The sequence below is a fragment of the Otolemur garnettii genome, unplaced genomic scaffold (assembly GCF_000181295.1).
Source record: "Otolemur garnettii isolate 467f Iridium unplaced genomic scaffold, OtoGar3 scaffold00002, whole genome shotgun sequence".
NCBI classification, from domain to species: domain Eukaryota; kingdom Metazoa; phylum Chordata; class Mammalia; order Primates; family Galagidae; genus Otolemur; species Otolemur garnettii.
Genome location: NW_003852397.1, coordinates 31,204,156 through 31,219,794, shown reverse-complemented (window position 1 = coordinate 31,219,794; position 15,639 = coordinate 31,204,156). Strand labels below are relative to the sequence as shown.

At 39.6% G+C, this 15,639-nt stretch overlaps 1 protein-coding gene across 2 annotated transcripts in view; it reads right to left on the bottom strand.

Annotated features, from left to right (window-relative positions):
- Positions 1-15,639, bottom strand: part of CPNE4 (copine 4) — a 467,500-nt gene that overhangs the window by 76,890 nt on the left and 374,971 nt on the right. The gene's annotated exons all lie outside the window — the stretch shown is intronic.

The window sequence follows — 15,639 nt, the reverse complement described above, 5'->3', positions numbered from 1 at the left end:
AGAACTGAATGGCTAATGTTAAACATGCTCGTAGCATCTTGTGAATGCCCCTTGATGTTCTTGATGGAGACAAAGAGAAACTTCATTTCAGTCAGCAACAACATATTTACAGATCATCTCCAAGAAGGAGTTATTCTGAGAGCAGTTTCTCATTTTATAGGGATTTCAGGTACTTTCAATGTTAGAGTTTGGACTTTCGTAACTTAGGGGTCCAAATCTTCAAAGAGACCCTTATGTCTTATACAAGTTTATGTTGATATGAACATTCTATATCAATAAGAGCCTGAAAATAGGTAAGATATGAATCGACGGTCTTCCATACTTTAAGGCATTGCAAACAAATATTTCTGTTAACCTGGGGGTTCTGGCTATTGGGAGGCATTTTATGATATTCTTCCTGCAGCAACCACTTGACTTATGATGGAGAAAAGTGGCTAATGTGAAGAATTTAATTTTCTTTCCCTGCCTCATGGTCTATTCCATGTGTGTTCAAATTAGTGCTGTTAGTGTGGTGATATTGATAAGGTGTGGATAAAAAGGAATGCCAATCTTATTTCCTGTTATGGAATGCACAAATGCATAGTGTAATTTTTTTTCTGTTTAATAAAAATACACATGTCAAAAAAAAAAAAAAGAAAAAAAAGAAAACAATGTGTAGACTAAATTTTGCAATACATTGCTAGTTTTTATCATACAACCATATTCCCTGGAAGATAGCAAAGTTCTTTTCTTAAGGACAATATCTTCTTTGTACCTTCAGTTTTCTGCACATTTTTCAATTACAGGAATTTGCCTCAACTTAAGTCAGAATTTCCATTGGCTTATGAATGGGGTCCCTTCAAATGGTGGTAACTTTCTTCGATTCCCAACAAACTATTTTCTCCATGGAATTAAAGGCTTTGCTTGGTCACACTGACCACCCCTTGAGAAGCTTCTGTTTGACACCAACATTAACCCACGCCACTCAAGCCATTTTTATTCAATCATACATACTCCATTTCTTGGACTGTGTTAAACGCTAAAGACATCATATATAGTCAATAAGGCAGGGTACCTGTTTTCTAGGAGTTATAATAATTTATTGTGTGTGAGGAGGTGAGGGCAGAGTGTAGAAGACATCACTTTGGAATTGGGTACATATGTATTGAAGATATAGGGAATTTCTCAAGGCATTGGTAATAGGAGTAGTTGGCTGCCTAGCCAGGATGGGGAGAATGCATACTGGGATGGTTTGCAAGGGCAGAGGCATAAAAGCATTAAAGAGAGATGGCACTAAAGACACACCAAACTTTTTTTTTTTTTTTTTTTTTTTGTAGAGACAGAGTCTCACTTTATTGCCCCTGGTAGCATGCCATGGCATCACAGCTCACAGCAACCAGTTCCTGGGCTTAGGTGATTCTCTTGCCTCAGCCTCCTGAGTAGGTGGGACTACAGGTGCCTGCCACAATGCCTGGCTATTTTTTGTTGTTGTTGCAGTTTGGCCAGGGCCGGGTTTGAACCCACAACCCTTGGTATATGGGGCCGGCACCCTACTCACTGAACCATAGGCGCTGCCCACACCAAACTTTTTTTTTTTTGCAGTTTTTGGCTGGGGCTGGGTTTGAACCTGCCACCTTCAGCATATGGGGCTGGCGCCCTACTCCTTTGAGCCACAGGCGCCACCCTTATACCAAACATTTTTTAAACTTATTTTTAGTTGATAAATAATAATTATGTATATTTAGGAGGTGCAATGTGATATTTTATCTATGCATACATTATAGAAAAATTCAATCAAGCTAATTAACACATTCATCACCTCATCTACTTATAGTTTTTTCTGTGTGTATGGTAAGAATGTTAAAAATCTATTCTTTTAACAATTTTGAAATATAAGTCACATTATTATTAACTGTGGACACAACTCATTTCCTTGCTTACTATCCTATATACTTCTGGGAATGGTCTTAGTCCTTTGGTTTTCTATAGTATCCAGGCTTTGTTGTAGCATTTCTAGGATATTCTTGGAAAGGAAGTACAATTAAAGCAGAATGCATTTCTCTGCATTTGCTCTGAGCCTCCAGAAACCTCTTCCACTGCCACCAGAGATTAGGTGTCCAAGCCTGGCATGTTTGTTAAAGAAGATATTTCTCAATGCCTGGAATATCCATCAAAGCCATGTGTATTCATACAGTATCCATTTTGGGGGGTGGGGGAGCAGAAGAAGTCCCTATCTCCAAGGAAGGAGGCAGCATTGGCCCATGACCACTATCTGATTGAGCAATAGAGTGTGAAGGGCTTGTGTGTAACCCAGGGTTTAAGCACCATCTGTATTCAGGGGACTGTTAGTCTGAGGTTGCTGCAGGTTTCATGAGCTGCTTATGGAATGGGAGGAAAACGACCTAGTCAACCAGGGAGTGCTTGCAAGAAAGCAATTGTTGGGGAAGCCAGTGTTAACTGTAGGTAAAATAGGTGGACAAATGAAGGAGATGCAGGCAGAAGCCCTTTGGAAAGAACATCCTAAGAGCACTGGAGACTCTTATGTCCCCAGTATGGGGTATGAAGTCCTTCATGATGAGTCTCAACATAAATTACCACCCTCCTCCTTGCTCATCCTGCTTCATATATGGGGTGGTCTCCTTTCTCTTCCTCAGATTTGTCTAGAATGCACCTAACTCAGAGATTTTATTCTTGTGTTTGCTCTGCCAGAACCCTTTTCTCACAGGTTCTGGCATGGCTTGTTCATTTCTCTCCTGGATTTGCTTGTATGTTGCCTTCTTAAGGGGCCTTCCTTGACCATCTTATTGAAAATTGCTCTCTCTTCTCTGCTCACTTTATTTCTCTTGTTTACCATATTTTTCTTTTCACCATCAGACATACCACATATTCTGCTTAATTATTTGTTTCTGTCTATCCCTCTTGCTAGAATTCAAGAACCATGAAGGGAAGAGGTTTTTTTTTTTTTTTTGGTCTGTTTTACTAACTATTGTATCCTCAGTGTTTATAAAAATGCCCGATCTTAGTAAGTACCCAATAAAAATTGGCTTATGTAAAAAAGAGGAAGAAAGGAGGAAAGAAAAAAGAAAAAAGAAAGAAAGGCAGTGCTCACTTTCACATGGTAAAAGAGATTGACAAGGGGAATTTGTGAAATATTTTATAGAACCATTGATTTCTGCCTACCCTTCTGTCTTTAAGACCCCTCACTAAAGAGGAGCTCAATTGATTTCTACTCTCCTACCTCATTTTCATATCCATTTGTGTCAGAGATTATTATGTTAAGCACTGTCAAAAAGTCTGCAAGGGTGAAAATGGTGATGGAGAGCAAAAGAAGGAGCAATGGAGAGAAGGGGGAGCAAAGGAAAGAACAGAGGGTGTCATGGGAAGACAACTGGGAAGAATTTTGAGTTTTAAGTTGCAGTTCTGCCACTCACCAATGATGTAACCTTAAACTAGTCTTGTTGTTTCTCTGGAGCTCAGTCTCCTCAATGATAAAATGAGGCCACGGTGGCCTATGCCAGGTGAGGCTCTTATGGGCACTGTGTTCCTCCTTTCCCTCTATAATCTCAACACTATGTATCAACAACCCTTCATGGAGCTCTTACTCCTTGAGCTTGGACATGACTTCAGATTACAACTCAACATGGCAGTGCAGGTAGCCCACTGTTACTGCCTCATAACTCTCACAGTTGAGATGATTCTGTTGCTGGCCTTGGCACAGATTAATTCTCAGTTGACTTCCAGTTTATTACACTTCAAAGTTTGAGATATGAGGTATTGAAAAATGAGATAGTAACTTGATGTACATGAAGGTGGGGAGGAGAAAAACAGGGGGAAAAGAGAATCAAAATGAGGTCAGTTAGGATAGAGATTTCCTAAGAATTGCATAAATAGGTTAGCAGTGCTCAGAGCTACTAAAACTTATATATGTTGTAATGCTGCTTTTAGGAGATGGCTGATAGATAGGACATGGTGATAGTGCAATGATTCTCCAACTGAGTGCGTCTGAATCATCTAAGCTTTTTTCTTTCTTTCTTTCTTCTTTTTGAGACAAAGTCTCACTCTATTGCCCAGGGTAGAGTGTTGTGGCATCATAGCTCACAGCAACCTCAAACTCTTGGGCTTGAGCAATCTTCTTGCCTCATTCTCCTAAGTAGCTGGGACTACAGGTACCCACTATAGCTAGTGTTTTCAGAAACAGGGTCTCGCTCTTGCTAAAGGCGGTTTGCAACTCCTGAGCTCAAGAAGTCCACTTGCCTCATCCTCCCAGAGTGCTAGGATTACAGGATTATTGGCCCTTAAATACAGTTCCTATGGGTCACGACCCACAGATTGAGAATCACTGATCTAAGCTTTTAAAATGCAGATTTCTTAGCCTCGTTTCCAGGATTTCTGATCCAGTGTTTTGGGGGATGTGGGCCAAGAGTTTACAAGGACTCAGGTGATAGGACAACACTTTGACACAGGGGACTAGACTCTGAACTTTTTTTTTCTCTTGCCAAAATTTCTTCCTAAGAGGCCTGATAAGTCACCTACAACTGATAAAATCTCATTAAATGGATTTTTATTAGCCCAGTACAATATAGGTTGCTTTCTAACCTGATTCAGGTATGGCATTCCATGACAGAAGATGCCCTTATCTTAACACAAACATTCCTTTCTACTGACTCCAGGTCTTTAAATGAAGCTTAATTCTTCAACCAATTGCCAATTAACCCCAACACATACCTATAACTTGTGAGCCTCTGCTTTGATATGTCCCATCTCTTTGGGCCAAACCAATGTAGGCCTTCCATGTATTGATTTATGATATTACCTATAATTCATGACTTCATGAATGTATAAAACTGAATTGTAACCTGGCTGCCTCTGGCACATTTACTCAAGATCTCTTGAAATCATGTTCTTCAAGCCATGGTTGCATATATGAGCACTTAGCTCAGAACAAACCTCTCTCTAAATTGTTTTACAGAGATTGGGTTTTTCCATCCACAACATTTTGCTATAGTGTTAGGAGTGGGGGGTGAGTATAGAAAGAAAAGGATCACAATGGTTTGGATAAGAACTATCTCTAGAAATCTCTGGTAGAGACCCTGATCATTATTCTGAACCCACTACCATCACTTTAAGGGGAAAAAGAGGGTTGCAACAAGCAGTAAAGAAAGAAGAAAAAATTCACCATGAGTCAAAATACACTCCCAAGATTCTTTGAAACCACTAAGGAATTGAATTGTTTCCCAGTTCATGTTGAGCCTACAACTGCCAAAAAGGAAACGGAGATGTTTTTAAAATTAAGCTGGTCCCACAGCTGGTGCTAAATGTATGTAACATAAGACCATGTGGCAAGTGGTACGCATTTCTGGGGTGGGCCTGTTGCAGGGAGACACTGGACCTTGCAAGTGGTGATGGGAGCTCTCTGGCCAATAGGATCCCTGTCCAGGACTCGCTTATAATCTCAATCTGCTGGGCGATGAAATTCTCAAGCTTTTTTTCCTTGTAGAATAAAAGTCAGTCACTTCCAGGAAGCACATCATAGCACTATGGTTGACACAGCTGTGGGGGATGATTAGCTCTCTTTGTGCAGCTGGGTGCCCTGACCGAAGAGGAGCCTTTGTGGACTTTTCTTTGTAAATGAGAGGAAGGTGTGTGGTGGGGGAAACCATGGAAAGCCCGTGTAATTTACATGATGAGGTTGGTGAATGGATAGATAGGGAAAGTCCTGGCAGAGGGATTAAACAAGTGTTTCTGGTTGTCATTTTATGACATTTGCAGAGCCAGGCAACATTTCCTAGCTGTAAAAACTATAATACTGCAGGTACTGTGGGGAAAGAAATGAAGGGCGGAGAGAATATAATTCACAATTATTGAGCTTTGGACTTTTGTACAATGAAATGAACACGCAATTCTATTTAATTCTCCAAATAACCTATGAACACTTCATTATAGAAGTCCAGAGTAGCTATGTAACTTGCCCAAGTTCACCAGCTTCAAAAATATTCAAACAAAGGTGTGCTTGATTTCTAGGGCTGTCAGTCTTGCCTAGCCTTGCCTGATAATAAGAATCACTTGTGGGCATTAACATAAAAATTCCAAGGCCTCTGTTAAGACTTAGAATTCTCAGTGAGGCGCTAGAAATCTGCATGTTTAATATATACCCTGGGTGGTTCTTAGAATCAAGTCAGCTGGGAAAATGGTGCACTGTGTCAGTAGCATGAAGTTGGAGAGGAAAGTAGGGGGGAGGAAAAAGAGATTAAAGAATTAGAATTGACAGGGCTTGACTTTGATTTTCAGGAGAAACAAAACCTTTAATCTCTGATCAGTATTTCTGTCCAAGGTTGTATAGTTTGTGTAACCCAGCCTTGCAACAAAATCCTCCTTTAATTAAGGCAAAAGTAGTGAATGGCCATTCTACCATGCTGTTTTGGCTGTGAACATCCCAAGCGAGTTTCGAGCAGCACACAGAAGCATACAGGAGTACTCCTCTGGTTGCTTAATGTGTTGGAGATGATTTTTATAGTAGGTGAACAGAAGTTGTAGGGCCAGTGGTTGGGGACAAGGACGTTTGCACGGGATTTGGACAGAGAAGAGAAAAACTGAGGAATTGTGACATGCCCTTTATTTAGATTATGGCAGCCAGCAAGCAAGCATGGGGATATCTGCATTCATTCAGCTCATGAGGACAGGCAAGCTAGCATAAGAAGCCTTCTCCCACCCCATAGGAAGTCTGCTTTGGGAAGAAGAAGCCTGCCTTGGGAAATCCACATAGGTGGAAAGCCTCAGAGCCTTATATAGTGGCCAGAACAAGTGTGGCTCAAATCAGGTAAACTAATACGGAACATGGCACCTGCCACTTAATCATGGTTACTCAAAATAATCTGGCACCTCATGACCTTCAGGCAAGAAAGCCTAATTGACTCATCTTCTCTATAGAAGTGTAAAAGCTTTTCTGGGAGAGAAGCCATCTATCATCTTCCTGTTTCCAGAACATACAAATTACTGTAAATTGTTTGGCTGACTTTAAAAATAATGATTAGCCCTATAAGAAAATGATTTAAGGAGAGAGTTTCTAAGAGCAAGAAATTGTGTTAAAGTTTTTAAAGGTTTTAAATTGACAAACTGCACTAAGTAAGTCCTTTGCCTTTTGGCATAGTGGGCCACTTTTTTTGAGCTCTTTATGTCCTGAGTTACCCGACCCAGGCCAGATAAATGCCAATTTTTTAAGCTTCAGTGAAAACACCATCTATGGTAGGCAGAATAATGATTCCTCAAATGTATCCACATCCCAATCCCTAGAACTGTTAATACGGACTTCAGCAAAATGGACTCTGCAGATGTGATTAACTATCTTGAGATAGGAAGAGGCAATGCATGCTGAATTATACAGGTGTGCCTAATGTAATCAGAAGCATGCTTATAAGAGGGAGGCAGGTGGGTCAGAATCACAGAAGGAGACGTAATGGTGGAAGCTGAGGTCAGATGCAATTGCTGGTGGGGGTAACATGCTAAGGCATGCGGCAGCTTCTAGCGGTTGGAAAGGGAAAGGAAATTGATTCTATCTTACAGTCTACAGAAGGAAGGCAGATCTCCTGGCACTCATTTTAGCCTGGAGAGATTCATTTTGGACTTCTGACCTCCAGGAATCTTAAGATAATATATTTATGTTGTTTTAAACCACCAACATTATGGCAATTTGTTACAGTAGCCATAATAAATTAAGGTACTACCAAGAGGATTTAGTCTATTTCCAAGTTGGAAATAGGAAAGCTCTTGTGGCAAGTAGGATTCTTAGAAAAAGCCAGCACGAATGCCAATTTAAGACCCAAATTCAAAGGTGATGTTGTTGACCCTCACTTAGAACCATCATGAGACAGATGAGCCCTAATTCCTTCCCTTGACTAGAAGACTGTGGAGTTTCCATTCCTTAAAATTGCCAGAGACAATGCCCCCCAATCCCTTACCTGTGGTCATTCATTCTTACTTCCCTTATTGCTATCACATGAGGTGTCCCCTAGGCCATTATCCCTCAGAAATTGTTGCTTTCATGGCCGGCTTCAAAGACTCACCCCTCATTGACTCTTTAGTCTGTAAATCCTATTCTGAGGAAATTAGAAATAATGTTTTCTATAAATTATTCTGTTAAATATAATGCATGTGGCTGTTACATTCCAGTGTGTCCTTCGTAACTGGCTTCCTAAGCCTGTGCCTTCAGGACTCTGTTATCTCAGAGAAAGTTTCTCACTTGTAGGCATTGGCCCTACAGCAATCCGTGGTCTGTTGTCCAGTTTCACCACTCTCAGAACCTCCTTTAATTTCACTTTTTTACTCCTGATTTTGATTTTAGGTAATGCTTTGCTGTGAAGTTGACTTCATTTGCTATATTACACTAGGAAGAGTGGCAGCTTGAATTTTCTCAGTTTGACAATAAATTAGAGTATTGATTACCCAATTAGAGTACTGACCTTAAGATTGTTATACTGTGAAACATTATACATCTTGTCCTACAGTGTGCCACCTGCTAGACTTGTAGGCATGAGCAGATGTTAGCTGTCAGCCAACAGCCGAGAGAGTCATACCAAAGTGGGTAGGCAATCAGTGTGAAACCATCTATAGAAGCTACAGATGCATCCTGGATAATGTGTCTGATACATGAGAATCTAATTTTAGTAATATACATGCAACACCTGCCCATGGGGAAAAGAGGATGTTGGCTTGTATGAAAGTTCACAGCAAGGAACAGTTCCATGACATAAAGAAGGAGGGAAAAATTGACAGAAGAGGGTGAGTGCTTAACAGAGCTGGTCAGAAATAATTGTCCTTTGCACATTAACAAGGGGGAGATGAACTGCAAGAGCTCAGCTGAAATCAAAGAGCTCTGCCTCCATGAGGGTTTGTTCTGTGCATGATTCTGAAGGTGCTGGCTCTAGAACACAGAAATTCTTCACAGCTCAAGCTGGGTTGCCTCACTTTTTTGTCCTATTGCTCAGTGGTCACAGCAATAGATTTCTGGAAGAGATGGAAGTATGCTTCAAATTTTCATTAAACCCAGACCTCATGCTATTGTTCATAGGCACAATAAGTCCAAGGACAGAGGAGGGGCTGGGAATTTAGTGGGAGACTGCAAAGAGTTAATGCAATAATTCTCTGTCTGCAGTGTCTCTAGAGTCCCCATTTCTCTTTTGCTATACCATCAACTCTATTTTTATATCAGCTTTTTATGTCACTAAACTCTACTGTAGTGACATACTTAAACTAAAAAAAAAAAAAAAAACAACCTGAACTTTTATGCAACAAAACAGATGGAGTATGCTGATATGAAACCCATCTGGGTGATTTTTGTTCGGGTTATGAAAATTTGATAGCTCCTGTGAATAGACAATTTTACAAATTCTGCTTCTATACCTTAAGAAAAGACCTGTATATGCAATAATTCTGGACTGCAGTCACAGGAGTGTGTCTCAGATCAGTCTGGTCAGGAACCATCGTTCTTGCCCAGACCTCACTTCTTACTCCCGGGAGATACTCTCTTGATTTCTACTTGATTTCCTCCTTCTTGAAATTGATTTATGCCTTAACAAAAGCTAGTACAAGCTGCTGAATGAAGACCCTTGTTCCTCAAATCCTCGTGTGTATCTCTATGATCTGTGGATCAGCAGCATTGCACTCAAAAGTGTATCACATGTTCTTAGGCCCCACCCCAGACCTACTGCGCCAAAGCCTGAATTTAAACAAGATCCCCAGGTGATCTGTACATATACTAAAGTTTGGGAAGCACTGGTGTAGGCTATTAGGTTGAAACAGAAAGACTGGTTTCCCAGGTCCTAAACTTGCTTGCCTCATCATTCATTCAACAGGTAATGGGTTTCTCATTCTGTATTAGGCACTGCCCCACGTTCTGTGGGTAAAAGATAAAGAGGGCACAGTTCTTTTCCTTTGGCCACCTTTCTGACTACTGCTGCTTATCTTACGTATCAAGTTTGCTGAGACTGCCCAGATCCTGGCTGTCTTTCTTGTGGCCATGTGTCCCCTTGCTATACCCACCTTTACAGCATCGCTTTCTCATTTTAGCCATGGAGTACATATTTTCCTAGTTTCTAAGATCTGAATACAGGTTTCTAGAAATTGTGGCTACTATGAGAGATTGTCAGGGTCAAGCCTTGGGGAGCAGTAACCCATCCTTGCACAGAAAAACAAAGGGCTTTTATTTTCTCACCACAAAAAAATGAGACCCCTTTCTCCAGAGTCTTTTTTTGTTCTTTCCTCAATTTAACTGTTTCTTTTAAGAGCAAAGCAATGAACCACAATTGGAATAATAAATGACTATATTTTCTAGAAAGACTGTTACCTTCCCATAGTCTTATAATGACTCTTTTGTCATTGTCAAAACTTATCAAACATTCAGTTTCAATCCCCAATTCTAGTAGATTCAGCTAACTTGGGAGAACGGGACGAGAACCTATAGATCTTAGTGTGGAGTAGTTTTTTGGAAGGCAAACATTGCTTGTGCTCTCTGCTTTCTTCAATGGATTTATCTTTCTCCTTAGATTGATTCTATTTACAATGTGCTCCCTCTCCCTGCATGCATGTAGCACTTTTCTGGGTTACTATTATCTTACTTGATACTATAAAAACTCTGTGAGGTTTCATTGGGGTGTATCAATGTTGCTTTGACCCCAGCACCGCACTTCTTATATATGGAAACTCATTGAGAAACTTTTGAAATAGTCTCTAGCTTCTAGTCCTCATCCTATAAAAATAAAACTCTATCCCAGCTCAAGAAGCCAGGCCCTGGCAGGTGCTATTCCATCTGGCTGTGGTTCACCATGTTTTCCCTGCCAGGACCCTGACTGATACACCAGTTATTAAGCCTTTCACTCCCCCTGCACCTTGCCAGAGTGTCATATATACCCCCTCTCCAATTTTCCCTGTCCCATTCAAACAAAAGTTAGTAGTATTATTTAACCCCCTGGAAGATCTAGGGAGTCAAGGAACCAGTTTCAAGAAACATTCATGCTCTCTCTTCCGATCTGATCTTTCATCCTTTTTTTACACTCTTTCAAAAAAATGTATTAAGTTTCTACTATGTATCAAAAATTATACTGCTGTATTTTATTACCTGTAAGTTAGTAATGATTAAAAGAAGCATTATTATTTCAGGTTTCACCATGAAAATAAAAGCATCCAAAATGAGGATGCCCAGTTCTGGGACTTCAGAGAGTTACCATCTGATAAGAGTAAACAAGGAAAAAAGCTCACCTCACAGGAAGTGAAAGCAGGAAAATACATGTATCTCAACTTTGACACTGGTGCTGGAGAGCAAAAGAAAAACCTCTTCTGAGAATCTCAACTAAAGATGATACAGTAGCCTCTCCTTATCCATGGGTTTTTTTTTCCAGGACACTCAATAGATGCTTGAAACTGAGGATAGTACAGGAGCCTATAGGCACTATGTTTCTATACGTATCTATGTATAGATATTGTATTTCTATACATATCTGTGATAAAGTTTAATTTATAAATTAGGCACAGTGAAAACTTAACAACAATAACGAACACAGACATATCTTGTTTATTGTGCTATTCTTGATTGTGATTTTCAGATTCTGCATTTTTTACAAGTTGAAAGTTTATGGCAACCCTGCCTCAAGTAAGCCTACAGGCAACACTGTTCCACCAGCATGTGCTCACTTTATGTCTCTGCATCACATTTTGGTGATGCTCACAATAGTGTTTTTTATTACTGCTATATATGTCATGATGATCTGTGATTAGGATCTTTGATGTTACTATTCTAATTGTAACAAACTGAGCCTATATAAGACAGTGAACTTAAACCAGAAATATTGTATGGGTTCTGACGGCTCCACCAACTGGCTATTCCCTCCATCTCTCCCCCTGTCCTTGAGCCTGTCTATTCCCTGAGGCATAACTATATTGAAGTTAGGTCAATTAATAACTACAGTGGCTTATACATGTTCAAGTGAAAGGAAGAGTCATACATCTCTCGCTGTAAACCAAAAACTATACATAATTATGCTTAGTAAGGAAGTCATGTTAAAAGCCAAAATAGGCGCAAAGCTAGGCCTCCTATACCAGTTAGCCAAACAGTGAACACAAATAAAAAGTTAAAGGAAATTGGGCGGTGCCTGTGGCTCAAAAGGGTAGAGTGCTGGCTCCATATGCCAGAGGTGGCGGGTTCAAACCCAGCCCTGGCCAAAAAAGAAAAAAAAAAAGTTAAAGGAAATTAAAAATGCTACTTCAAGGCCAGGTTCAGTGGCTTATGCCTGTACTCCTAGAAAACTAGGAGACCAAAGCAGGTGGATTGCCTGAGCTCAGGAGTTTGAGACCAGCCTGAGCAACAGTGAGACCTCTGTCTCTTAAAAAAAAATAGCCAGGTGTTGTGGCCAGCAACACTCTTAAGCCCAAGAATTTGAGGTTGGTGTTAGCAATGACATCACGGCACTCTACTGAGGGTGACAAAGTGAAACTATCTCAAAAAAAAATGCTAATCCTGTGAATACATGAAGGATAAGAAATCAAAACAGGCTTTATATTGATGGGGGGATGTTTTAGTGCTCTGGATAGAAGATCAGAGCAATCACAACATTCTCTTAAGCCAAAACCTAATTCAGAGAAGTTCCCTAACTTTCTTTAATTCTGTGAAGGCTGAGAGAAGTGAGGAAGCTGCAAAAGAAAAATTCAAAGCTAGGAGGGTTTGGTTTATGAGGTTTGAGGAAAGATGTCATCTCCACAATACTTACAAAAGTGCAAGGTGAAGCAGCAAGTGCTGACATAGAAGCTGCAGCAAGTTACCCAGAAGATTTAACTAAAATAATTGATGAAGATGACTACAGTAAACAATGGGTTTTTAATGTTTATGAAAAAATACTTCTGTTGAAAGAAAATGCCACCTAGAATTTTCATAGATAGACAAGAGAACTCCATGCCTGGACTTCAAATAACAGGCTGACTCTTGTTAGGGGTGAATACAGTGATGACACTAAGTTGAAGCCAATACTCATTTACCATTATGAAAATCTCAGAGCCCTTAACAATTATGCTAAATCTACTCTGCCTGTGTTTTATACATGGGATAACAAAGCCTGGATGATAACACAGCTGTTTCTAGCATGATTTGCTGAATATTTTAAGCCCGTTGTTGAGACCTACTGCATCAAAAATAAGATTCCTTTCAAATTGCTGCTCATCGCCAATGCACATAGTCACTCAAAAGCCCTGATGGAAATGTACAAAGAGATTAATGTTTTTTGTGTCTGCTAGCACAACATCCATTCTGTAGTCAGTGGATCAAAGAGTAATTTCAGCTTTCAAGTCTTATTAAGAAACACATTTCAAAAGGCTATTGCTGTCATAGATAGAAACTCCTCTGATTTGTCTGGGCAAGGTAAATTAAAAGTCTTTTGGAAGAAATTTACTATTCTAGATGCCATTAAGAATATTTGTGATTCAGGGGAGCAGGTCAAAATATCAACACTATCAGGAGATTGGAAGAAGTTGATTTAACCCTCATGGATGACTATGAGAAGTTCAAGATTTCAGCAGAGGCAGGAGCTGCAGGTGTGGTAAAAATTGCAAAAGAACTAGAGTTAGAACCTGAAGATTGATTGAACTGCTGCAATCTCATGATATAACTAATAAATTATTGCTTCTTATGTATGAGTGAAGAAAATGCTTTCATAAGGTAGAATCTATTCCTGGTGAAGATACTATGAACATAATTGAAATGAAAGCAAGAATTTAGATTATTACATAAACTTAGTTGATAAAGCAGTACAGAGTTTGAGAGGATTGACTCTGATTTTAAAATAAGTTCTACTGTGGGTAAAATGCTATCAAACAGAGAAATGCGTTCATGTGACAGAAATATTTCATGAAAAGAAGAGTCAATTGATGAGGCAAACTTAGTTGTCTTGTTTTAAGAAATTTCCACCCCATCCTTCAACAATCCGTGAACAGCCATCAACTTTGAAGCAAGACCCTTCACCAGCAAAAAGATTACTACTGATTCAAGGCTCCCATGATAGTTAGCATTTTTAGCAAAAATATACTTTGTAATGAAGGTATGTGCTTTTTAAAGATATAATGCTATTACCATTTAACAGATTATGGTATAGTATAAACATAATTTCCATATGTGCCAGAAAACCCCAAAATTTGTGTGACTTGCTTTATTGTGACATTCACTTTTTGCAGCAGTTTAGAATCAAACCTGCAATATCTCTAAGTCTACCTGTAATAGAAAAGAACAATTGTAGAACCTCTGTAAGTTGATCATTCAAGGGACTGTAACAAACTGGTCAACATATGGAAGTGGTCAACATAAGGAACTAGGCCTACTGTTCTGATATATACATGTGGTGCTTGTCCAGTCTATGAAAATTAGGTCAACTTATGGAGATAGTCAATATTAGGAGGTGTCAACTATAGAAGTTATATTATACTGTAATAATGTCAATTTAGTCTTTGTCAGTCTCTGTCTCTTTCAAAATGTCTTATTGTACTGTACTCACCCTTCTTTCTTGTGATAATACAAGATGGTAAAATCCCTAGGATGAGATAAAGTGAAATGAATGATGTAGACATTGTAACATGCATGGAAAAGGTCAGAAATAAACAATTCATACGTTTTAAATTGCATGTTGTTCTGAGTAGCATGATGAAATCTCATGCTGTCCTACTCTGTCCCACCTGGGACTCAATCACCCCGTCTGTCCAGCATATGCTGTCAACATTACCTGCCCGCAAGTCACTTGGCAGCTGTCTTAGTTATCAAATTTATTGTCACAGTATTGCACTGTTTGTGTTCAACTAGATGTTATCTTACTGAGTAATAGCCCCAAAGCACAAGAGTGGCAATGTAATGTTTTTGGAACATGGCTAACTGTGAGTAACTGAAATTGTGGGAAGATAAGGGAGGATTATTGTATTCAGGACCATGGTCTGAACTTAAATTATCAGAGCAATCAGAAGCTTCAAACAGAGAATTTGATATAAAGGAGTCTCAAGTTAGGCATTCCTCGAGAGAATGGAAGAAATACATATAAATCTTTCCTGGAACAATTTGTCTTATGCCTGTAATGTCCGATTTGGTAGCCAGTAGGCAAATGTAGCTATTTAAATTTAAAATAATGAAAATGAAACAAAATTAGAAATTTACTTTTTTACTTGCACCAGCCACATTTCAAGTGGGACATATGTGGCCAGTGGTGACCATGTTGGACAGAACAGATACAGAACATTTCCATCATCACAAAGTGTTCCCCTGGACAGCACTGACCAATAGCAATAGTAACTAGCACACCACTATTTGTAAGATGTATCCCGATTTCCAACACGTAAGAAGAATGTGAGCAAAATGGGGGTCTTAGACTCAGTGAAAAACAGTAGATGTAGACGTAGGGAGAAGGGAACCTCTCTTTGAGGGCTCAGGAAATGTGAGAATCAGGCTGCCTGAGGATCACTTAGGACTGAGTCAGGGCATCCCGAGCTTCTCAGTGGTGAAGTCCTCTTCAGCCTTCTGAGCCCCAGAGAAGTCAGAACTGTGTGTGACTAACTGGGGTATTCGCACAAAATCTCACTTGAATGACCTTCCAGGGCTCCTACTTCTGCAGAAATTAGAATTGAATGCAGAATGACATATTTTCA